A 26,549-nucleotide genomic window follows, 5' to 3' on the forward strand; every position below is an offset into this window, starting at 1 on the left:
CTTGTTCTTCTTTTCTTTCTTTTTTACATTATCCAGACTTCTCCAACGTCAAATTAATGTGGTTTTTAAATTCCTTTTAAAATTTTATTTATGTTATACATAGCTGGAGATTTTACTTCATGTGTTAACTGAGGCACTTGAAACTAGATCTCATAAGTAAACTTTCAGAATTGTTCTGGAGAACGGCAAGAAAACACCATGGTTTTGTGATCATCTAGACAAAATTGTCTGGTCAAAAAAGGGGGAAGTTACTGAAACGTCCACATTCCTCTCCTAGGCTGACTTCACACTGGCTCCCACTTGCTGGCAACGCTGGCTATTTCTGGCAGACTTTTTTCCAGCAGTTGTCAAGTTGAGCATGTATTTGGTCTTTTGGCACCTCTTGGATAAAAGCAATGGGATGTCCTAGACATTTATGGACTCAGGAATACCCTAAGGCAATCAGGAATGTTCCCCAGCATTACAAATGAACTTGAAGTAACCACAAAATCTCGGCTGATTTAAGCTATATCATTATTTGCGTACTTGTATGGGATAGAAAGCTTCAGATTCTTTTCTTAAAATAATCTCCGCCTCCTTTTTCTGAACATTCTTTGATTCACCTCATCTGCTCTAGCTCTTAGACTATGTGGCATAATGTTTACACTTCATCCAGTCACCTAAATAATCTAGGCTATTTTGAACTCACCTTACACTTCCTCATCTGTTTCACAAGGTTAGTATCTGTGAACAGGAATCTTGCCATCACCAGACAGACCATTTATTTGTGCCACCTGGGATCAATTTAGTGCATTATTCTGAAATGACTGAAGTCTATTATGACTACAAAACAGCCTTTTTGTAGGACTGTAATCAAATACATTCTCTGATAAGCAAATACTATACTGACATGACTCCATGGAAGGATTTCATCTCTTTATTAAATAGGTCTTTGATGGTGATATAATTTGAAATAAATGCTAGGGGTTTTTTTATTGCTCAGTCTAGCAGGAGCATTTGTCAAAAGCTTTACACACATGGATTGGTACAATAGTTGCAAATTTTGCATCTGTACCTTCAGGTAGATATAAATGCTCTCAGAATGGAGTAGTGTGATTCTGATATAAGATATTTTTTCACATCACCAATACACATTTCTGAAAGTCATGCCTGGCAATGCCCAAGTCCTGGAGGATTTCCCTCTTCACTCGTCCCAAGGAGAATCTACTCACTGCTGCTATGGTGGGCTTTATGCAAAGCCTGGAAAGAATCTCAAAATGGGCTTCATGACAGCCATTGCGGGGATCAGGGAGCTTTTTAATATCTACTCTGATAGAGTAAATTCTGCACAGGGTCTGCACAGAGGTCTTTCCAGGGCTTTGGTGCCCTAATCCAGGTTAGGCATCCCTGTGTCCTAGACCTTTTCCTGTAAATGAAGGCCTTGCTTAATTGCTACATGTAAATCACTCTCTGCATTGAATTAATACGTGACAAAAAAGGTGGTCATTAGAGTAGTCAATCCAATGAGGCTCTAAGAAAATTGTGTTTAACTCTGTGCTTTGCATTAATACGCCTAAAGCTGCAGCTACAAACTGGACAGAGCCCTGTGCTCCAGTGCTGAGAACTCCTTGCTCAGAAGGCACACTCCCAGTGCCAAGAAACAGGGTCTGAAACCTGGGCTTTCATGCACATCAGTCCATGAGAGATAGGGACTCTGGTTTCCTGCTTGCCAGGCGAGCATTTCTAATAACTCAGCAGTTATTATACTGGGTACGGCCAGTCACACTGCTACCGCCTCCTGACAACAGGTGAGCCCAGCCTGGGTCTTTTAAAAGGCACTGGCAAATCTTATGCTCTGGGATGGGTTGAAGGCCAAAATCCTAATGGATGTCATTGACTCCATTACAGTGATGGCTCAGACAGCTAACTCCGAGAGGTGGGGCATGCTGTAGATGTGTTTCCTGCCTTCTCACTGTAACCAGGTGCCTTCACAACATTGGAATTCTTATATTGCTGACTTAGGTGGCCCCATCATATTCAGACACTCTTTTTAGAGCCAAAGCTACTCGTATTGAGTTATATATTGTCTGATTGGAGCAGGTTTGTAAAATACATGCATTGCAGCACCTACAGTTGTGTAGGGACATGCTACCACCATGCCTTGCCATGGGGTGCCTGAAGTCTGAGCCAGCTTTGGCTGGACTCACAACCAGCTACGACTCTGTGGCACTGTGTCCAGGAAATTAAACTTTCTTTAGAAATGAGGTGTGTTAACCTGAGAATAGCAGTTCCCTGGATTTTGGCATCCAACAAATATCTTTGCTGACTTGGTAGTATGCTGTATAAATCAACCTTGAACTTTAATCAGAGTTGTGCAAGGGGTGAAGGCACAAGGCATGTTCAAAAGACAACTCTAGTTGCTCCACACTGTCTCTATGTAAGAGCTTTTATTTACCCTAGGTAAGACTCCTTACCATAGTTTTATTATAGGTGGCAGTGCTTGCTTGCTCCAGCTGCAACCACTTCCCAGAGAGTACTGAAAGGCACACTGTGCCAGCTGCATTCAATAAAAGCACTACCTTCTAAGCAGTCTTGATGGTATTTAGAAGCAAAGTACTTTCTCCTTGCTTGGAAATGCCCATATGGCTTTTAGAGAAGACAGATGGGAAAAAAATAATCTGGGCTTTATGTTGTGTTGATTGTATACAAAGGAGGGAGTGATCTGGGGACCCAGTGTTGTGCTTCTCATAGGCTGTGTTTCTGCTAACGTTGAGCAAAGCTCTCCCTGCATTGGGACTGCAAGGTAAGTAGATGTGGCTGGGCTGGCTTTCCACACTGTTCAAGAAAGAGTGGCGTGCTACTGGTGAACCACACAGTCATGTTGCAGGAGGTAACAGCCAGCTTGAAATCGTCACCACTCCTCATTGCCCGGGGACAAATTAAGGTTGGAACATGGGACAGCAATGGAGAAGAAAGGCTGGAAGCCTGGGTTATTCAGTGCTGTAGTTCCCTTTTTTTGGAAGGTGAACCCAGATTTACATGCAGCTACATTTGTGTTTGACAACTCTAGTTTAACTCATATATAATAGACAGTGTCTTCTAACGAACAGAGCCTACATGTATCAGCAAGATTTCTATGAAACACTCCTCCAATATACTCCAAGTATTCAGAAAATACTTTGATTTAAAAATCAATAGTAAATTTAAGGACTGCCATGTTGTAAACTTCTATTTTGAACCTTAGGAGCACATATAGTTTGAGCTCTCAGCCTTGTAATAGCAAGAGCTGAAACACTTAAGCAAACAAACCTAGATTCTCTCATGATCACCTGACTACAGATGTGTAACAAGAAAAATCCCCACTAAATTATGTCTTAAGCTCAGAGCCCTTCATTAATCAGAGCTGGCTACCCTGTCACAGTGCTATATATATAGTAGATCTCCCTGCCAAACTTGCACTCTGAACGCTTCTTGCAAAATGCAGGGCACTATAAGCATGGCCCTAGCAGTGCTGTTTCTTCTCTCCAGTTGTTATTAGAGGAGAACATATTTGTTTAAGTTTGAAAATAAATTATCTGATTCTTTTGTTCTCTGTTGATTCCTTTGTATGCTAGGACCAACTAGAGGGCAAAAGAGGCAAGTTCTATGGCAGCTAAAAAGAACAACATAAAAAAAAGCAAAGAAATCTGCATCCAAAAAGCTAAGTATAACCTCCTATTTGACTTATCTGTCTTCAGAACATATAATTCCCTTTTAAATTCTAAAGGCTAGGAAACGAGGAAAGTTTCAAACTCAATTTTCCATAGTTTAATATGGGAACTTCATCACAATAACAACCCCAAGAATTCACCACATGTGACACCTAGTGCTTTTCTCCAAGCCATTGTAGTACTAACAGTGAAAAAAGAATTATTAGCTACTCTCTTTAAATGGACAAAGATAAACGGATGTAACATAACAATTATCATACAAGATATAATTTCACTCAGTAATGACACCTGGATGAAAAAACAAGCATTAACATGAATTGAACTGCTTGCTAAGTTACCAACCTAATTGGACACATACACACAGTCTCAGAATATTAATAGTTTTCCTGTGAATTTTTATACTCAAAGACTTTGGATAAAGTGCTGGCAGAATGCCTTTCAGAAACACCACAGACTGCACAGCAAAACTAAGTAGCTGTTTTTTAATTCATTTCCACCTTCCATCCAGGAGGGAACTGGAAGTGAACGGCTGTGTATAGCAGAAAACCACTGGGAAGGCACTCTGGGATACAACCTGACCCTGAGCATGACATGATCTTGACCCACCAAAGGCAATTAAAACCAGGGAATTGCCTGTGTGATTACTTTTTGTGATTGTTTCCTGAAATAATTATACAAAAATAGAATTCAGACACACACTACTTGCCAACTTAACATTTTTAAAGCTGAACATGAAAGGCCTCACCTTTCCTGAATTTGCTTCCCTTCCTGCTCAGGGGGAATCATCTTATTTTCCACAGAGCAAGTTCATGAGAGCACAAGCATCCCAAACAGCGCGTATCAACTAATTCAAAGACTATGCACAAGTACGCAACAGGCAGTTTGGTTTGCAATCTGCCTCAGTCACTTCTGAAAACATGCCTCAATATGTCCATCCATCTAAGGTTATAGGGGCAATACCACAGGAGGCAGCACTAGCCAACCCTCCAGGGGTCATCTTCAATAAAGTGAGTCCAGGACAGAGTCCATCCACTTCGTACTTCCAGAGTGACGTAAGTCGTCAGATATGTCTCTCATGACTTGAGAGGATAGCAGTTTTATCTATAAACACAAACCCACCACTTTTTGACACTCTGAAATGTTCTGCAGTTGTCTTTGGGGCTGCTATACATATGCTTATGTAAACCCAACCTGACTAAAGAAAGTCTTTGTCACTCACTGCAGACTGTCAAGAAACTTAAGAAGTGATTAATTTCTACATCCGGGCTGTCCAACCATGACCACACTTCTACTGTCAGTAACTTCACAAAGTCTCAGAAATTCTTCAGTAGTGAGTAAGATCTGGGACTCACATCACTCCTACCTCCCAGCCCCCATCTGAATCAGCATCAGCTTCTCTAAACCAGCTTGGTTCAGCACCAAACACTACATGTCCTGATTGCTGGGAGGAGATTTCTACATTTCCTCACAGGTCGGCTTTTCCTTTCACAAGGAGCTGAGAGATTAAAAAGCTGGTGTTTAAGGAGCTTATTACTCCTAAAAAAAACCCCCAAACATCTTTCCACAAAAATATCATTGTATCTAAGTGGAAAAGACAGAGAGATCTGGTATTAATGCATAAAACAATCATATTTGTTGGCAATGGGTAGCTGACCTTGTTCTGTACCTCTTCAGTTTCTTTGTGGCTTAGATGCCTCAGAAATGACCTTGCCTTTTTTAGGCACCACAGCAGCTATGGTTGGTCAGGTTTTCTCAGGGTAGAGCCTGTTCAGTGAGCTACGTGCAGCTGGAAAACAAAGGACTGACATCAGCTTTCCCTAAACCTGGGATTCACTGGAGCCAAAATTTGACAGAGACAAAATTTACTGATTCTCTGTTTACAGTGCAAAGCTTGACTATTGGCTCAGGTTTCTGTCCAGGGCTGGGTAGAAGAAAGTTCTCTCAGTACTTGCTTTTAATCTCTCTACATATTTTTAGAGCGTGTTCTGAGGGTCCAAAGCAAAAGAGCTAAATGCTCTGCCTTCCCAGAGTCTTTTCCATCTCCTTACTCTATCCTTAATCGATTGTAGGCTTGCCACAGGAGGGAATGCCTTTCTCTCATGACTGAAAAGAACCTCCTCCTTAATGTATCACAGGAAAGAACACTGAAAATAAATCAGTAAATCAATAAGGCTAAAATCTGTTAATATCGTTCAGACTACAGCAAAATAAAATGCTGAACAAAAATCTACTTCTGAAATAGGACTTGGAGGATATATCCTAAGTCTTAGTGCAGGTATCTGTATTTTATGAGATTTTATGAGTTAAAAGAAATAGCTCCTTTCTGGAGTCTCTGAAACTCACAAACTCAGAGACTGGCGCCTGTGAAAATCCCTTTGGGATTTAGAAGTGCTTGGAGGTCGATTTGTGTTTTTTTGTGGGTTTTTTGTGGTGTTTTTTTTTTTATAAATAAATTAATTTTTATTTTCTCCAGAACATTTTGAAAGGTTTAGGTTTATTTTTTTTGAGGTCAGTGTGGGGTGCAGAGATAAAGTAATTTTGGCTTGGGGGGGACATCAGCATGCCAAGAAATTTCTCCAGAGACGTTTTCCCTAAAGAGAGGTTTGCCAGTGGTATAAAAGCAACATAGCCTTTACCTAGCAGCTTGGTATCACGTCTTTCCTCTTCCTCTCTGCTTGGGGTTAGCATAGCTCAGCAGAGGTTTAACCTAGCCTAGCAGTAAAGTGTTCACAAAAAAGCTAATCTAATCACAGTCTCCCAGAGTCCTGGTCTTGATTCTTGGATCTGGCACGGCTCTACACGGTCAGGGAAGACATTTCAAGAGAAGTTTTCTGAAGGAGCCATGGAAATTAAATATTCAAGTTTAATTGTCTCTCATTGGTATATGGAGACATAGCTAATTTTTGCACCTCTGAATATCTGGTTTTACCTCTGCCTACTTCCCCATTTTGAAGATAGGGATGGTAAGTTATTTCTAATTTCTGTGTCTTTTAACTTCAGTTTTAAGATCTGAGGTAAAATGGTTGCTCTTAATTTTCAACAGTGAAAAGCATTATGCCTACCCTTGCCCTCCTCATGCCACCTAAGACAACTCAGTGCTCCTGCAAAATATTTTTAAACATTTATTGGTGTCTTAGATTTGGTAATTTCTCTGAAGATATAACATAAGGCACCAAGGTCTTAAATAACTTCTGAGGATAGGGGCAGATCACAACACAAAATGAGTTTTTCACTTTTTACTGCAAACTTGATTTGAGGTGACTGAACAAGAAAGATAGGCTTATAAATGAAACTTTAATAGGCAACAGGGTAAAACAAATGCATGTCATTTAAAACCATTTATTTATTTAAAGGTATCACTGGGCTAATGACGGGGAGCACTATGCTGCTCAGCAGTTCTGCTCATTGCCTGAAGAGTTATTTGCATGCAGTCCCACTGACATCTGCTTTTGGAGTAAGATGCTCATTGGTGTGAACAAAGTACAGAATCCGATCCTCCCTGATTCATATACATAAAGAGGAGACACAGAGAACCCTTCCTTCCTGCCATGCCAATTTTCAGTGTCTCAGGTTCTGTGCCATTGGGCACAAATCTGTTAGCACATCAGCACTGATGTGGCTGGCCAGCCCTGAGGGCTGATACGAGTTGGATGGTACTTCTCTCCCTGACAGATCCTCATTCTGGGAATTCAGTTTGTCAATCAGATGTTATAGAGAAAACATCCTAAGCTCTCACAATCTGTCAGATAAACAATTTAATTCTCTGTTAGTACTTGTTTGTACATTTCTAACCTTCCCTGCTGCTGCCTTTCTCCTTCTGGGTTTGGTTTGTTTTTTGGTTTCTTTTGTGTGTTTTTTTTTGTTTTGGTTTGGTTTGGGTTTTTTTGTGTGTGTGTGTCTCAGTTTCACATAATCCACCATGGGAGCTTTGAGGATTCTGCACCAACTAGAAATTGTCTCTCAATTGAATTAAGCACTTCCTAGCAGAGATTTCTTCATGATTTCATTTGTAAAAGCCTTATTATGTTGGCAAGTTTTGCCACTCAAGTGTCCATAAAAATTATACAACCATTTAAGAATGATTCCGTGCTTATCTCAGATGTAAACATCATGTTTCATTGCTTTTTAGATAAACACTGCTAGTTCAAACTAAGTTTTTGTTGGAGCCACGTATTAAAACATCGTTTACAACAATAAACAACTACAGCATTACTTTTGTTCATGGGTGCTAGCCAGCACAATCTGGCTTTATCATTATTACCTAGACTTTCTGTGGTTTTTGTTCACTCCCCCAAAATACAGGTAAGGAAAGTCAAAGAGTCCCAATCCATTGCAGTCTTCCTTCATGGGAAGGAAAGAACATTTCTATGCTTGCAACGGTACTTCCCCATTTTCGCCCCCATCTTGGCCTGCTCACGAGCCCCTGCAGCTGAAAGAATTGCTAATTCTTGTCTATCGTAAAGACAGGCAATTTTAAATGGCTTAGGTAACAGGGAAATTTTTCTTTGCTGCTCAATAGTATGCTACAGCAAATACGTCAAAGGAAGCGCCCAAGTATTTAGAAGTTTACTTTGACTCATCTCTTAGCTAGCTAGCTAAAAGCTAATGCTAAACAAGATAGTCTTTTGTTCCACTCCCCATCAGCAATCTCAATAACCTCAAAGGTTGGTTCTAGTCTGTTTTCCGTGCAGAGTCAACCTCAAGGATTTTAAAGCAGTCAGTTCTGGTTTGTTTCCGTGTAAGGATCAGATTGATGCGTACGTACAGTAACACTGGACTCTACTTTGATCCTTTAAAATCTTAAAGTGAGTCAGGAAGCTACAAAAACAAATATCATCTTGATCACCAAGAAATAGAAAATTAAGGTCATGTTGTCTACACTAGAAATCCCAAGGACAGAGAGTGTAGTGTAGCTTTTATTCTAAAATGCTACATCAGTGTTTCTTAAGGCAATTTTCCACTGGCTTGTCATAACTGTGTCTCTAATAGGGATAAACTAATCTTCTGGATAAAAATAAAAGCAGGAAGAACTGATGTAATTCTTTTTACAAAAATTAAATTAAGTGATTTCAAGGTATTAAAATAACTACAGTGCCTAAAATTTTTGTCAAGTTCAATGCCTACATTCCTGTAATTACAATCAGAAGCACTGCTGAAATAGGTTAAACAAAAGTGTTTCCCTGTGATTTTTTGACCCAGTTTTCACAGCAAAGAGGTCATGTTACCATTAGAATTGCCCCAAGTGAGAGAAACCAAATTAACAGCCTACTGTCAAGAAAAATCTAAGCCCCTGCTTATGGCTTTCATCCCTGCTTGTCAGCCAGGAGAACCTCCAGACAGAGTAAAACTCTGGCTTTGGGGAACTTTGTGCTATACTCACTAATGTCACAGAAATACAAGTTTGAGGCTGATTTCCCAAACTGTGCCTGTGAATTGCAGCTGTGCTTAGAGCTCACTGCTTCCTTCAGCTTCAGGAGCAGAGGACATGCTCTCAGGAAGGAAACTTTTCTTTCCCAAACAGAAAAATATTAGTTGACCAATGTTGTGGGTAGGGAACCTGCCTGCAGTTTCAATCTGTGAGACATACGGGCTGACATGGTCCCGTATTGACATGTATTGCCCAGCATGGCTTCTCAATGCCTCATCCTTGTGAATTTTTGCCGTTGGAAGGAAGAAAATAAAACAGAGAACATTGGTGTTAGAGGGAATATAATACTTATAAAATGTCAACAGAAAGAAAAGAAACTGTTTTCTGAGTAAACTGCTAGATGAGTTCAGAGCCTGGGTGTTTGGTGCTGAGCTTACAAACTGGCAGCCGTTGCTGGTGAGGAGCTGTTACATCCTTGTCTTGCACTCCTGGCTGTTCAGCCCAACATAAGCTGTCTTGACTAGTGTCTGACTACTTCAGAAATGAAAAATAACTTCTAACATATCTTCAAATCAGACAAATGGTAGTTTTGCATGGTTTTACGGGTGCCATAGGCTCAGGAATAACTAAATTCTTTTGTTTGCAGTATTCAAATTTTTATTTGCACTCAGGAATATAAAGCATTAAACCCAAAAGCCAAACACAAAATGTAAACTCAGAAGGTAAAAACGGAGTCCAACTGTTATCTGTAATTCTTGGCGAAAAGCTAAGGAGGGAATGGTTAATTTTGGACTGGCTTGTAAATAAATTATGTTTAATAGAAAAAGCTCATACTCTTACTCCATGAATTATCAGTAAACCTATACTTTCAGCCTGGAGGACTGATCGATTGTCTGAGAGAAAAATCAAATAAATATTCATAGCATTGGTTATAAAATTCTTGCAGAAGCAAATTAAGCAGGCTGGCAAGTGACTTGCTGTTTTCAATAATGCACTGACTCTGGGGAACCACGGGGCTAATGCTCAATTGATTAACATATTAGTAGCTGCCAAATGTCTTTTCTCAAAGCGCTGGGACTTTCTGTATACGTACCAACTCGGGAACGGACATGTGCACAAGCTTAGCATCTCAACTTCAGCAATGAAAAGAAAACTCTGGGAAAGAAACCAGCTTTGTTTTCATCTATTCTGAAGATTTAATATGTTCCCTTGTGATTTTTAGAACTCATTCATGGGCATGTATACATGGCTACATCTGGAAATGAATTGGTCTGTGCTTAGCAAATAAAGCTATTAATTGATTGTCACATTGTCCCTAGCAGTCACCAAATGGACACGTATCTGATATGAAAATGCTGCCCTTTGAGGACCAACTTTAGCAAGGTTAGACAGTACTTGTGAAGATAATAAATCTAATCAATCTTTGTACGATAATAATTCACTTCATGCTTTCATCCCAAAATGGGGCTGTTATGTGACAGTTACAGACTTGAGAAGTAACAAAAAAATTAAGAAAGGAAATATTTTAATAAGACCATCTACCTGGGTCAATGTTCTATTTCACTTATGTAGCTGAAAAATCTTAAAACCCAAGGTTAGGTACTATGAAAAGAATAGATTTCATTACTGCTTCCCCTCCTGCTACCCCCGTTCAAGGATGTTAAAGGATAAGGATATAGGATTTACTTTCCAAATTTAGGCTTTAGTTTAAAGAAATCAAAAATGTATATGAAAACCTTTACTTTTACCTCGTTATGGTCCTTCATAAACTTTGTCAAACTTTTTAGAAAGTTATTGTTTAAAAAAAATAATCCCAACAGGTAGATTTTTCCTGGCTATGGTCTTTACTAAAAAGACATCATACAGTAGAAGGAAAATGGATAAACCTGCATTCCTACACCGTTATCACCTTCCCTCTGATACCAGCTTAAAAATAATTTTCTATATGTTTAACTTCTTTTTTCCTCTCTTTTGGGATTTTGTTCCACCCACTGCACATCAGAGTTTCTGTGCTGTCTAAAAGATCTAAACATCTCCACTTTTTTTTTTTTTTAAATAAATAAAAAATTCAACTCTATACTGGAAATAAATTATTTACTAAAATAAATCTTAAGTTGCCAAATGCCGATATAAAACCTTAATGTCTGGTCTGATTTCACTCATCTCCTGAATACAACGTTTGTAATTACTCCAAAATAACTGTCATTAGCCATTTGGAAAGAGCAGAGTAGATGTATACACTGCTGCTTTCCCACCTGGCACTCTACTTGCATCTATCTGTAAAGCTCTGCAGTCTGCAGCCCTTAAATATGAAAGCAGAACCAGAAAAGACAACACACTGCAGTGAGACCAAGAGAAACTGAATGCCATACATCAGCCAGGAGCGAATGGTTAAATTCTTAACACTCGGAAAAGTGTTGACACTAGTTCAACTCTGGTGTCAGGAAAACAAAAGAAAGGGAGAACCATAAACAATGGTCTTTCTTTTACATAATTTTCACTGTTAAAATTTGATGTTAGCCTCAATCTACAAAGCAACTTTCACCTGTCTTTCCTTTTTCTTATCTTGAATTATGAACTCTTTAATGCATTTGAAAATTAAAAAGTCATGTCTCAACAGGGGGAGACAGCGCAAGTCACCAGCTGGAAGACACAACTGGCCTAGGTGCATGTAGGAAAAGGCCTTGTGTCAAGTACTGGAACACCAGCCGCAGCTCTACAATCCTCACCTGCCCTCTATAGTTTGTGATGAGATCTCACACCGCAATAGGCCGAGTTGCCTGAGATGTGAGTTTGCAACCAGGTTTGAATGACTGTAGAGAGGCCTTTTTGCTACGTGGAACAGAAATATATCACTTGGCAGTCCCCAGTTTCTAAATGAACGCCTGTTGTTATATGAAAATACAAATGAACTTTTCAAGCAAGAAACACTGATAAAATTTGGCAGATTTATCTTTGATGGTGCATGGGCCACCGGAGTGAATATAATTGCCTATGGATAACGAGGAAAGAAATTTTTAAGCATCTAACAGATGAAATAAGCTTTATAATAAATGCCAAGTCTGAATTTGGCTCACAGGAGCTGTGCTACCAACTGTGAACAGCATCTGCCTCACTGCAAGCTCCTTCCTAGAACAATTTGCAGCCACATGGACCTGTATGTGTCAGGTCGTTTATTCTTAATGTGTAAGAATAGTTCAGCTTGCTCCCATTAATTTCCACTATGGCTTTCCATGCTTTTTTGGTCTGTGTTAGGTATTATCTACCACTGGCATATCTCAATCCATTTGTGTGCTTTCTCTTGGTCATTTCTGAGTTTTCATGTGGTTATGACATTTTTTGGTAGATGAGTCACTGCAAGAAGTACAGTGTGTGCACTGGAGTCAAATCAGGAAATGACAGCTGCAGCCGATACGAGAGGAAGATACCAATTCTCATAACACTAAATGAACTAATATGGGGACTGTTCAGTTAATTACATCAAGATAAACAGAAAACAGCCAACATATGCAAAGATTAAGGCATCAGGCATGCTCATCAGTCACCACTCCATCTCCAAAACAGGATTACCATGGCTCTGTCTGGGATTTCCAGTGCTCCTGGAAGTGGAGGACTTTTGGGAGGACTCTGCGTATGCAAACATGTTTAGTGCTTGAGCTACAGAGCCAGCATTTCCTGGAAGCATCTTACTCCTCCACTTTTACATAAGGTGAATTGCTGTACTGATGCAGATATATATGACAACAGCAGATATTTGGGAGCTAGGGAAAAGTTACTGCTTTGACACAACCACTGTGCACTGCCGTAATTAAGTGAAAACATCAAAGTCTTCCAGGGTCTTGGGAAACTCAGACATGTGACAACACTACTTGGGAAATGAGTAATCCCTTGTGAGGAAAGCAGTGTTACATGGGATGGTGTACAGAGTGCTTTCCTCTTTTTCAATACACATGACTATCCTGCTGCAACACAAGTCACTTTGGATATATCTATGTTTGTCAATCACAGTGATATTAAACACTGAGCTTTGCTTGTGCATGCTGATTAGCTGTTAGCCCTTTTTCATGCAAAGCCTGGAAAGATTTCTCATAACAGCTCTCCCTAAGGGCTACTTCCTAGCCTTCATGGAGACTGTGGGATTGGCTCCCTTTAACACAAAATCCATAGTCCTTGAACATTGTCTGGGCACACTCTGAACCCTCAAAACTCCCATGTTCCCTTATGCCACAGCCCAGAGTTATGTCATATGTGTGCTCTTTTTTTGTGGTGTAACACCACCGCTCTGGTGGCCTGCAACACAGTACTCATGTTTTCTCATGAAAAAACATGACAGACAGCTTAAACTGGAAAAGCACACATTAACTAACATGTTGGACTGCAAAGCTGAAGAGATCCAGAGGTTGTGTTGCATGGACATGGATTTCAGCTGCAGAAGGTGTTATCCCTAAACTGCAAGGATATACAACAGTTGCACCACTTGGTCTTAGGGTCACAGACTGCTCCCTGGCACCTCTTACTTAGCGGTATCCTCTGGGCAGAAATGTACACCTTCATACACTTAGAGTTCACCTACACCAGCAAACTAATGTTAAACAAAACACTGACCAGTTTATGTCCGTATGGATAAGCACTTCTCCTGACCAAAGCATGTGGTCCCTTTTCCATTCTGGGAATCGGCTGGGCTTAGATTGTTCCCCAAACAGTATTCCAGCATCAGCAGGAACCACTGGTACCAGTTGGTGCCATTCCAGGCAGCATGTTAATGGCAAGGATAACATCATTGTGGTGCTCATGACCTGACCCTGCGGAGTTTGCCATTTAGCCTGCAAGAGTATTTAACAAGTCAGTGCAGGTGTTCTCCTAGGTAGAAGCCAGGAAATCCTGTGTGCTCTGTCTTCTTCAAAGCCAGCTGGTAGTTTCTATTCTATCCGCAGGCAGATGTGGGTGTGCAAATTGATTAAGCTAAAAAATTTCGTTGAACCCTTTATCTCTCTTAGTGATGGGGTGTGTGTGATGTGCTTGCCAGAGCAAATTACAGCTGTAACCCAGTCAGTCATTGTCAACACATAAAATATTTGGAGACTTTACAATTGGAAAACCATCTGGAATGTGTTGATTTGTACTTGCTTGTTTTTAAATTTTGCTTTGAATGGCTAATGGCTAATATCTAATGTAATCTGTGCAGTGGAGTGCCACACAGGTTTCACCATGTGACTGCATCAGGCTATTTTTAACCCTTGGATACTGTCTCAAAGCACGATAGGAAATAAATATAATCTAGGAACTTGTAATTTAAAATGGAGTGTGCAGATTCTGAACAATGAAAAATCAATTTAACTCACATTAACCTAATGCAATAGAGAATAGACAAGAATATAATAAAGTCAATATCCTGTTTTGATTTTTGAAACCAACCCAGTGTATTTTAAGGGCATTTGAACTGTCATACTAACAAGCAGTTAAGCAGTTTTAAAGTTTGAGACAGAAAAATGCAAAGGAAATGGGCCATAGGAAAATATACAGGATGTATTTTGTGGTATTTTTCAAGAAAATTATGATCATTTAATAAATCAGCTCACCTTCCTGCATAACGTTGATCAAAACCTTCACCTGAATTATCGTTGTAATAGACAGAGAGATAAAAAGTCTTTCTTCAGCAATGTACTGTGTATCACCAGTGATCGTAATAACCATGTGAAGTTTCAATCTCTAACAGTTATAAATATGGCTATTATGATGATTTACTTAGGTCATTTGACTGTGGTCCCTTCAGCTGATAGTCATTTCCTTATGATCCGTAACCTAATCATTTTCAGAATTTCTTCTGTAAATGACATTTTTATGTATTCTTCCCTATATTTTTCACAGAACAACTACTACATGTTTATTCCTTTGTATCTCAGAATAAAATTTGTCCTGATATTGCTGTGGTTCTCAGACAGATGTTCTCAGACAGATGTAAGCACAGTGCATTCATCTGCTTTTATATGTTCTCATTTTATAGTGGATTAAGTATGGGTGATGTTTCTTTAGATAATAATAATTAATCATTCAGGTTATGGATGATGTGATAGATTTAGCAAATGTCTTTGATATTACCATTATTCCCACACAGTATTTTATAAATAAGTGTTTATGGGTATTCCATATAGGAAGGGGAATGATGCCATTTATTTACCAAATAAGGGCTAGTTCTCAGTTGGCTTGCTATTTATGATGGCACTCCACGCTCAAAAGCCTTCAGAAGCAGAACCAATATACAGTCTTGTCTTTTCTTCGATTTTGTTTCTGTGCTCAGTCATGTTAATTGATCAGTTTTCTTAACCCTCTTCTGAACCAGAAATGCTCTGGTTCAAAATCACACACATTTTTTTGAATTACTTTTTTAAAACAAATTTTGTTGGTCTGACACGAATACACCATGGTAGATTTAAATAATTCCTGTTTTGGAGTGAAAAAGCTGTACCTGCTCTGTACTTGGCTCCAGGGGACACAAGCCAATAAAAAGGATGCTTCCCTTCTCTCTATACGTAGTATTCTTGTCTACTGGACAATGACAGACCTGTCTTTGAAAGTTCATGTAATGTGCCAAGTAGAGAAGCAATTACTGGCAACCTTGTTCCTCAGCACCTTTGCAGTGGGAATTTTGCTACAGACAGGAGTGGGGATGAGACTTGGCTGGAGGGATGGCTCTGTCACTGTTAACAGGAGAGAGACACTCAGGAACTCAGATCCACTCCCTCCGTGCATGATGACAGAAACACTGATTACATCACTGGATAAATAAAGCAGAGAATCCTTTTATTTTCTAACACCTCTTTCTTCTAAACTGCCACCGCTGAGGGAGGACAAAAAAATGTTGAACCTCTCTGTGTTCAGGATGTTTTCTGTTTTGCTGTGGAGCAGCTGTGTTTTCCTAATTCCATCCATGAATAAGCAGCTATTTACTTCATATCCCCACTCTATCTTAAAATTAATCTCTGGTCTTTTATGGTATTTTTACTGTAATATTAGCGTTGTGATATTTACCCAGTGGATATGGGGTTCCCTAGCATGGGGGTGTTCAGGTCCAAATCTCCCCTCTGCCTACAAAGGCTCATACCCACTTTTCAGATTTATAAAGTGCAGCCATTTTGAAAAGAGATCTCTCTGTTACTTAACTTGCCTGTCACTACTGGATTTAGGTCTCATCCGAACGATTATCAAAATCACTAATTGTTAAAAGAATATTCTCTTAAACAATCTCACCAGTTGTCATGAAGGACAAGTCACTATTTTCTATCACCATCACTAGGCTTTGTCTATTTTTAAAGAGAAAACACATGAGATTTGTTTTGTTTCTTTTTTCCCCTAAAATTGGTACTCCTGCTGAAGTAGTCTGTTCTAATTAAGAAATGTCTCTTCAGTACATTTGCACTAAAGACAGTATGTTCCAGACACTATTTTCTGTGTCTTGAAATAACAGTGAGCAGATAACAAAACTGCAATGAAATAAGTTAAGAAACTGAAAAATATTTTAAAAGACATGTATTTTTGCAGAATGCAATGTCATTAACCGATCTTTGGTCTTCACATAAAAGGATAGTAACTTTTTAACTCTAATAGCTCTATTTTATTAACCTTTAAGTACATGACACAGCTCTATTTTTTTTTTTTTTTAAGAAAAAGTTAAAAATTTTTTTCAGCATGCCCATTGTTTCCAGATAATATAGATGGACGTAAATGACTGTATATGCAACCCTGGTGCCAGATGAGTCACGCAGAGAGCATCTGTGGAGGAGGTGAAACAGAAGCTTCACCCACTTGGCATCTTCCCAAGCTGAGGAGAGCTCCAGCCAGCCTGTGCCTACTTGCATGAGTGCCACAGGGAATAACACCCCAATGGTGCCACACATGCATGTTTCTGCTATGGCTTCCTTGAGGCCACCAGAAACGTTTGTGGAAGACAGCGCCTACCAGTGGACCATAAAACATCTAGTGTTCTCCAGATTTACCATCACTTGTCACCAAAGAGGATTATTAAAGTGAAAACAAGACTTTCATGAAACACTCCCTCCACTCCCAAGGGAAATAAACAACAAAACCAAAACCTAGAAGCAAACTCTGAATTGTAGAACTAGATTTTCTCCTCTAGAGCTGAAGAGAAAATTATCATAAGCATCTCTCATTGATCTGAAATAAAATCTTTCCTTAAGAAATGACACGCTTTCCTCAAGACCCGATGTAAATCCTTCTTAGACCATCTTGATTTGGGATCCATCAAAATGAGGGCAACACCAACTTGTTCTGTGTTCATCACTCTTCTCCTCTATCAGAATTCATCTCGTAGTGCCTCATCCTTTATCAAACTGTTGGGAAAGGGCTGGAGGTGTACCCATATGAATTACAGAGCTGGAGTCCTTCCTTTACTCCTACTCTAACATAGCTTGTGATGTACGCTGGGCTTCTCACTTGTAATTAAGGCTATGACCAAGTTGCTGTCTTGTTATAAATACAGTGTCATTCCACTCCTAGGGCTGTGCAAAACTAAGTAAAGACATTTTTAACCCCTGTATTTGAATGCACAGTGATAACGGGAGCAGGGATCAGACTATTGATCGGGTAGATTACAACTAGGGTTCAGATGTCAACAAGTTAAGGGTAACTTGTTAGAAAATACATGGCATAGCCAATTTGGTTTGAATATTTTTCCTTCTGAAGCAGATGGCACCAGCAAAATGCTAAAGTATTGATAGAAAGGATAGAAATGCTGAAGATGTTCATTTTTGAGACAGGTTAATGTCTGCTTCAGTCACTGTAATCTCAGGAAGGTTTCAAAAGTGCAGAGTGGCATGCATTGGAGCTTTCCCACATGATTTTTCATTTTGAGTTATTACACAGCTTTGGCCTACTCTTAATTCTATTTAGAATAAAGTCTGAGATGAAACCTCACTGCAAACTCATATAATACTAACATTCTGCAAAGCGGGTCAGTGAGAGGGGCAAAAGGAGCAGACAAGGGATAGATAAAATGTAGTGAGTAGGGGAAGAGATAAGTAAAGAAAAAAGTAAGAAATAGAAAGCAAAGGATGAAAGCAGAGACTCCAGGGAGAAAGCCTTGTCAGTATCTGGGCTGCAACTAGCAGAGTCCCTGGTGGGCAACTCTGGCACTGCCATATGCACAGATAAGGTTCAGAACTTACTTTCTCATGTGCAGACGCTCTACAGGTTCTCAGTAGAGCCTGCTGCCTCCAGTGCTGTGCCATGCACTGTGTGGTGCTGCTTCTGGATGGAAACTGGCTCATTTTCAACTGCATCACAGAGTGAGCAGCTGAAATGTCAGTCTGTCTGAATGGGTGACAAACCCATAGCTGACATCCCATTTTTATCATCTATTTAGTTTAAACTAAACTAGCTCATATCCACTCAGCCCAAGATTCCTAGGACAAGATAAGGTTTTCTTTAATTACCTAAACCAAGTGAGCAGGTTGTTCCAATGAATGCATATGCCAGGGGTACAGTTTTGATCTCCCAAAGTGGCATTTCCAATCACTGTCTTCCTTCCATGACTCTGAGGAGTATTTTGAGCCATCTCTCTGAGTCCAGAGACATGTATTCCAGTAGAAATTCCTCTACATCCCTGCTAAAGCAATTCTCACTGATTTAGTTTTATCTGCTTTTTTTCCCTTTACAACTCTATTCCACCACTATGACCATTCTTTCCATATCTCTTGAAAAGCGCATCCACTGCAATATCAGTGTCTAAGTCATTATTGGTATTTTGCCGTGCTATTTTGCCAGACAGTCATGGCTCTGCCTGAGCTAAGCTGCATAGTTCAGCAAAACAAAAAACATAATGAAGCATTTCTTGTGTCAGACATAAGACATAACAGCATTTATTATACAGCACATTTCAAACCAGAGACAGGCAGTTACAGTTTTACAATCTAAAGTCCTCCAGACCACAGTGTTTTAAAAAATGTCTTGAAAATATCTTCAACACTTCTCTGAATTTAGTGTCATTCTGGCTTAGGATTAATTTCTCTGGCTGTGTTTCCATTGCACCAAAGAGAGTGAATATTTTTCAGTAAGTTATTGAAATTGCAATGCCTAAAGTTTATTTTAAGCATTTTAATCTACCTGACACACAACTGGTGCAGTTAACATCTAAATACTGATTAATAATCCTGCAAGCATATAATACAAGTATTTTCTGAAAACAGGTTGGTTGGTTGGTTGGTTGGTTGGTTGGTTGGTTGGTTTTCTCCTCAATACCCCCTTGTTAATTTTCAGCCACGATCAGCAACAGAAGTGAGGACATGAAAACTCTACTTAACAGCAGAAGTCCAGTTCTGGAGGTGACTACCCAGTTTGAATGGAGCTCTGTGGTGGAATATTATAGTCGGTGGAATATTATAGTCAATGGGAAATGAGAAAACAGTAAAAATGCAGTCCAGCGTACCACAGAGAAGGCATTCAGTATCTCACATTTAATGACATGATTTTAGAAACCTGGTTGCTGGTTTTCACTCGAAACTCAGAAGACCTTTCTCAGGTTTTTCTCAGGTCAGGTGTTAAACATCGTGTTAAACTGGCCCACAATGAATAGCCACAGCTGCTTCATGAGTAGATTCATAAACTCAGCTGAAAAATCACAAACTTTAGATTGAGTGGGACAAAACTGCACTCCTGTTTTGCCCTCAGTCTTAAGCTAATTTACAGATCTTTGCCCAGGTGTTGATTCAAACCATTTTACTTTCATTTCTCCAGTTTCTCCAATGATCATTTATCTGTTGATTTTACACAGGCACGCACTTTCAAATGCATTTGAAATTAAGAAGAACTCAGATACAAAATCTAACAAGTGAGACATTATATTATGGTTCAGAATTGGACAGTGGTCTGGCTACAGTTCCTAGTTTGAGTATTTCATTAGAAAAACCCAGTTTATGAAGAAATATTATGAAAAGTACTTTTATTTACTGGTATCACTGTTTAATTTAACAAAGAAAGCAAACAGTCTTCATTTTTTTTAATAATTTTTAATTCATATAGCAGTCGTTTTTACAGCATATGTTCTTCCATCTGAATCATTCTCTAATTTGAAACCACATACATTATTTTTAACACACATTTTCTGCCAGCTGTCCCAAATTCTTCAATGATTTATTTTTTATCATTAAGCCATATTTAATATAAGGATCAATACTGCAGCTACTCCACACCAAATGGTGGGGAAAATGTGGCTTCACTAGCACCTCTACTACCCAAATTGCATAGTGTCCTGTTCAAGAGAGAAGCAACAAGTCAAATCAGTGCGGGTGTTGTAAGTAAGATGTATGATGTGGCCTGAAATCAGCCTCTGTATTTGGTTACCTCTGTTTTTCATTCTGTGTTTGGGAAGACCTAAGGAGGCTGTACCGAGCCCAGTTTCCAAACCTCTGTCTCCACCTGGGGCTCTAAGGAATTCCATGCTTTTTTGAGAAGTACTTGCAATAAATATGCAGGATATTTACCCCAGGAAATGGGTATGTAATAGATGTAAATGTACCAGGGCAAACTCACGGTCAGTGAACAGATGGATATGACTTAATGTGTCCAAGACAACAGTCACTTCGGGGTTGGAGTGCTTGAGCTTCTCTCCTGTCAAAGTCCTTCCTGAATATAGTTTCTGGAGGACAAGACTGATAATTTTCCAGCTTGGCTTATTTACCTTGGCAATAAAAATGCTTGCCACTCAAGACAAAAGAAGGAAAAAAGGGGTAAAATTTAGTAAAACTCCATTTGGCTTTGATAGGGCTGTGATTTTATCACAGACTCTGGTTCTGGCTTTGCCACTTCATCTCTCTGCCATTGTGTTAAGTGTCTAGTACAAATCATTCATAGGTGAATAGGTGGCAGCACAGTTAAAATAAAGTTTTTTCTCTCTCCCTTTAAAGTACATGCACTTCCATAGCAGTACTCTACAAGCAGAGTAAGGAATTTGTTATGCATAAAGATAAATTCAGTCTAGGATCTAAGAAACATGTCTGTTGACTGATGTTTTAAATCATTTTAGGTATTACTATCTGTACAATTTTGCCACAAAGTAAAATATCTTACAAGCCCTAGTAAACTGCAGTTATAAAGTAACGATGTATGACATGAATTGAGGTAATTTAGAGAAGTACACTGATTACATACAGGAAAAAATACCTGTAATGAACTTGATATTTCCTACTCTGAAAGAACAAACTGCTGTATTTTTTTCTTATTTAAGCATAAAAATAGTATCAATAGCTGTAATAAATTTTGTTTTAAAAGGGAAGGTTCTGATGCAAGCAACAATGCTTTACACAATGATTTTTGTACAGGAAATGATGATTTCTCAAGAATATTAATGCATGTTCTTTTTCTTATTTAGGCTTATTTCATGGACTGACAAAAAGAAGACCTGTCATGACTGAATAATTTGTGTATTCTCTCTTCACATAAGCAAAGCAAAAAGGTGAGCGAAAAGAACAGAAAACTAGGCTATGTAAAGCTCTCTGGCATCCAAATCTGTTCCACATTTCATGTACGACTGCAACTTCTACCATTTCATACAATATGAACCAAAATATTCAGCTGTCAAGCAATAAATATTGGAGTTTGAAAAAACAGATCCAAATTCATCAAGCCAATTTCTGTTCAAGTCACGGTAATTTTAATATGCTAATGAAATTAATTTACTGATGGAATGTAGTTAATTTGGTATGTTTCTTTTGCTACTGATATCCTGCCTGTGTGCCCATTCCTTCCACAGCACAGTCAGCAGGGAATTCAAGGTAAACACCCATTACCACAGCAAAGTGCCAAGACAAACTGAGAAAATAATTAGTATCAGGCAAAACTCAGACAATCTTCAGGCCCTGTACATTCAAAGAACAGCCTCCAGCTTTGTATGAATTACTTCAGGATTAAAGCAGAAACTTGTTCCAATAGAAATAAAGAACACAACAAGGAATGAGGTTACGAGTCCCTGCAGAGAACCAGCACCTGCTCCCAACTGCTGGAGTGCAAGAAACAGGAAAATTATGTTTATTTAAACCACTATGATGAGACTGAATTGTGGCTAAGCTTCTAAATGTTATTCTAATGATTTAATAAGATTCTCTTCATTAGGCTAGCTTGTACAATCAGGAACAATACATCCAGTTATTCTTCCTGCCTTCTGTGGAGGCATTTAAAAACAGTGAAAAGACTGGAATGCAAAGAAGATGGCTTGGCTTAGCTGCACTGAATATTGAAATGGGAAGACGGTCATCCAGGCCCACCCTGGTCTCCCTGGAGCACAGCAGCCTTTCACTGAACCGTGCTCTGACGTAGCCATTTCTAAAGCCCTTGGTTGCGGTGGTACCTACATGGCTGCACAAACACCTAGAACAACAGTCCTTCCACTCTAAGAGCAAAAATTCCATCCTGTAGGCCTTTTTCCTTTATAGTCTGTGAATGCTGATCAAGATTTAACTGGTTATGTTGAGAGAAGCAAGCGATTGTTTACCAGCTTAGCAAGTATGTCCTGGTATATCAATTTGGCACTCTTAAATTTCTTCCTTCCTGTTTGCTACTAGATCACTACTTATGGCATAATTCTGTCCAGAATCAATTCTTCCATTAATTTCCAAAATATTGGCTTAAATATCAGGTGCTTTAAAGCAACAAATATGTAGGTTTTTGGCTCTTAATCTTGACAGAGCTACTCATTTCCACTGCGATTTCTGGACTAATAGCCAACCTTCCTGGAATACAAATGAATGACTCTAGGAATTTTCTTTAGTAGCTATCCAGGTCCTTTTCTTAGACTATGGATATTATAACATAATTGTTCTCATCAACAATCAAATATGGCCTTCCCCACCACATGACTTCCTTGATTTTGAGATAGGTTAAATTTCACCATCTGAGCATCTTTACATTCCCATAGTGGTTCTAATAGTTTTTAAAGAGTGTTTATCTACTTACTAAGTACTAAAAGGAAATTTTGATCTTGTATGATCATTATGAAGTGAAATGAAAGCATTCCTTCTCTCATACTCTTCATAAAAGCTTGCATTCTTGCTAAAGCGGATATATACGAAGTATTATTATATAAAAAAATATAATGTAAAGAACTATTCTACAAATTGTAGAATGCTTTACAAGGATTATTTTATTCTATTTTATAAGGCCAGAATGTAGTAGAAAAAAAAAAAAAAAGTTAAACTGAAGTAAAAAGTCGACTTGCCTAAAATACCAGCCTCCTAAAGCCAAAGTTACAACCCAGCCCACAGTGAAGTACCCAAGATAACAGTAATGTTTTACAAATTCTTTCATGCTTGGACTGTAATGAATGACAAATCTCCTAAATAGAAATCTAGCTGTCCTCCCAAATCAGGAAAAAAACCCTACAACTCATGAGAATTCTGGCTCCAGCACCTGGTTTGTAATGAGATTATACATGCAAGGCACACCAAAACCAGTGAGTAAGGCCTGCTGCACGCCTTCTTTCCATACACCATGGGCTATTTGGACACAAGCTGGCAAGACACAGTGATTAATCCTAAAAAGGAGTGGTGGCCATCTGCCCTGTGATTTGGTTCAGAGCCCAAATCAAGGTGGGAGCAGCAACAGTAGCTCACGAAAGGTGCAGAAGTACAATGCCTCCAACCATGTGCAACTATCAGTCCTGATGTTCCTGCTATAGCTGCTGGTACAGAAACATGCAAGTTGACATTATCCTTTCCCAGTCTCACATCTAGCAAGCCTGAGCTTTGATTTATTCTGCTGTCTCATATCCTCGTTCTTTTTCTTTCATATGTCCTTTAAAATTGATCTCTGCATCAAAATCTGCCTCTGACTGGACCTTGTAATGTTTTCTGGGAGGCTGAAGAGCTAGACCGAAACCAGAGAAAGAGGATCAGTGCACTGGTTATTGCCAAGGTTAGGAAATGCCCCTCCCCTACAGTTTGGAATCACAGAATTACGGATGGAGACAAGTAATAGAAGGGTCCTGCAGAGATCACCTGGTCCTGCCCATGGCATCTGGCCAGGTGCCTGCCCAACCTGTTCTTACAAACCTTCAGTTGTGTAATCACTGCAGTGTCCCCACGAAAGGTTTCCACTGCTTTTCTCTGTTCTCCCAAAGCTTTTTCCAGTGTGTCATGTGAATCTCCTCTGCTGCAGTTTAGACCTACCACATCCAACTGGGACCCCAAGCATACCTGGAACAGTATGTCTCGTTTCCCTGCACCAATCTTCTACATTCCAGAATGCTTCTTACATTTTCTCTCTGTCTTTTCCCTACGTTAAACAATCCTACTTTCTTCCATTTTTTTCTCATATTTCAGTTTTTTTCATGACTCAAAGTGAGAGTGATCTCCTTGGGAGTGTCCACTTTGTCTATGTATGTTTTTAACAGCAAAGCTCAAATGGGAATACACCACTCTAGCTGAGGTCCTGTGATGGCTCCCTGTCCTCACCGCCTTTGAGATGAAAAATAAAAAAGGTTAAAAGAAAAGGATAAAAAATTTAAAAAAATGTAGGACTAAAAGGCACACTTGTCTGGGACTTCAGGAGACTGGCTATGCTAACACACAGTCACTTCATGTCTTTTCTCCACTTTCTTCCACTCAAGATGTATTCTGGTTCGTGATATGCTACATTATATGAATTGCCATTTATGTATTCTCAGTTTTAAAATAAAACAATTATTTGAGTTTTGAAAGGTAGACTACTAAATTAGTGTTTTCTTAACTTTCCTGCAGAAGTCCACAACCTTGACCAAGCAATATAACTGAAAGTGTTTCAACCTAACACAAGTACTTCAGGGTAACAAAATGATAGCAACTAAAAGGCCATTAAGTGCTCTGCCTTGGAACATTACTGCATTGGCTGCGTCTGCAGCAGGACACACACTCGTGACTGCTCCAGTTGCTTTCTCTTCTGCATAGGTGATAAGAAATTCAGCAAAATAATTTCTGCCCATAGGAATATGCAGTTCATTGAAAATAAAACAGCACACTGGAACATGCTGATTGATACTTTGAATCTAATCATATCACAACAATGTTGCTATTTCAGTAAAAGAAAATATGTGTCTGACAATATAAGTATTTCAAATTGGCTACTGATTAATATTTGTATTGCATTAATATTGCAAAAACCCCACAGCATCTGAACAATGAACATGAACAGCTTTTATCTTCCTGAAACTACATTGTTCATCATCATCATCATCATCTGATATTCTCAACATCAAATGCTCCATGAGTCATAAATTTTAGTGTTTGGAAGGTTTTGCTTCACTGGAAAACTTTACTTTCTCTTCCAATTTAAACTGGAACAAACATTTTTGAGGTGTCTGATTATCCACAGAATGGAAATTCTAGTTTCCTACCATCTTGAATACTGTGCTTTCATAAGAAAGCATGTCATTAGAAATTCTTTGTGTTTCCTCTTGAGTGTCTAGTGTCAATTATAAGGCATGATATACATTTTTTTCTCATCATTGTGCACTATTAATTCAATGTACGTCCAAATACATTTCTATATTTCTGAAATCCAACTTTCTATCTCTGCAGACAACCATGATGATATGTTATTTTGATCATGTTTGTGACCAAAGTTATTGGCATTACAGAACAGCATAACCCAAGCTATGCCTGGGCTGCCATATGGCCGCACCCTCCCTGCATGTCAGCAACTACATTTGTGTGGTTGCAACATAAACCAAGTTACGGTGTTGATCTGATTCCCTTTTTATGTTGCTGGGCTACTTTTCAGATGCTAGAACTACGTGAACAAGCTGACGTGTGTAGTGACATGAGACTATACCTGGTGTTACTATTTGTGTTTACTATTCCCATCATACACATCCAGTCTCACTTGTAAGCTCTTTACCTGTGAAATAACTGGGCCAACGCCCCAGAAATCAAATGTGTCCTAAATACCAGGGAAGCTAGTCAAGTTTTGTTCTCATTCAAATTTGCAGTAAATCTATTCTATGGAAATACAACTATAAGTATACCTTCCTTTTCAACATAGTCTATCTTAATGAAATGCAGATTAAAAGTAAGTTGTCAGCACTCCCTCATCTGCCATAGGAGTGGCTGTTAAACTTTTTCCGTTCCCTTCAGTCTGATCGTTTGTTACTTTGTCAAATATACAGACATCATGTATTCAGACAAAAGCAGCTCCATACTGTGTGGTTGTACCAATAGTTTCCCAGTCCTTTCCTCAAAATTTGCCCCTTCTCAGATCTGAGCTACATTCAGTCCTGCTCCACATCAGCTAGACTTCAGCTTATTTCCTAGTGCCCCTTCAGTTTTATTCCTACTTGCTCCTGTATTTTTTCATAACCATTTTATTGAAGATCTAATTTGCCCAAATTACTCAATCTCTGTGGATGCTCTGTCCTGCTCAGTAGGATAGTTAAGCTGAAGTCAATGAACCTACTCTTCAGCATGACTGTAGGCACATGGCTGAAACAAGTCCAGAGAGCTCAGCATGTCTCA

This window comes from Falco rusticolus, chromosome Z (assembly GCF_015220075.1).
Source record: "Falco rusticolus isolate bFalRus1 chromosome Z, bFalRus1.pri, whole genome shotgun sequence".
Lineage (NCBI taxonomy): Eukaryota > Metazoa > Chordata > Aves > Falconiformes > Falconidae > Falco > Falco rusticolus.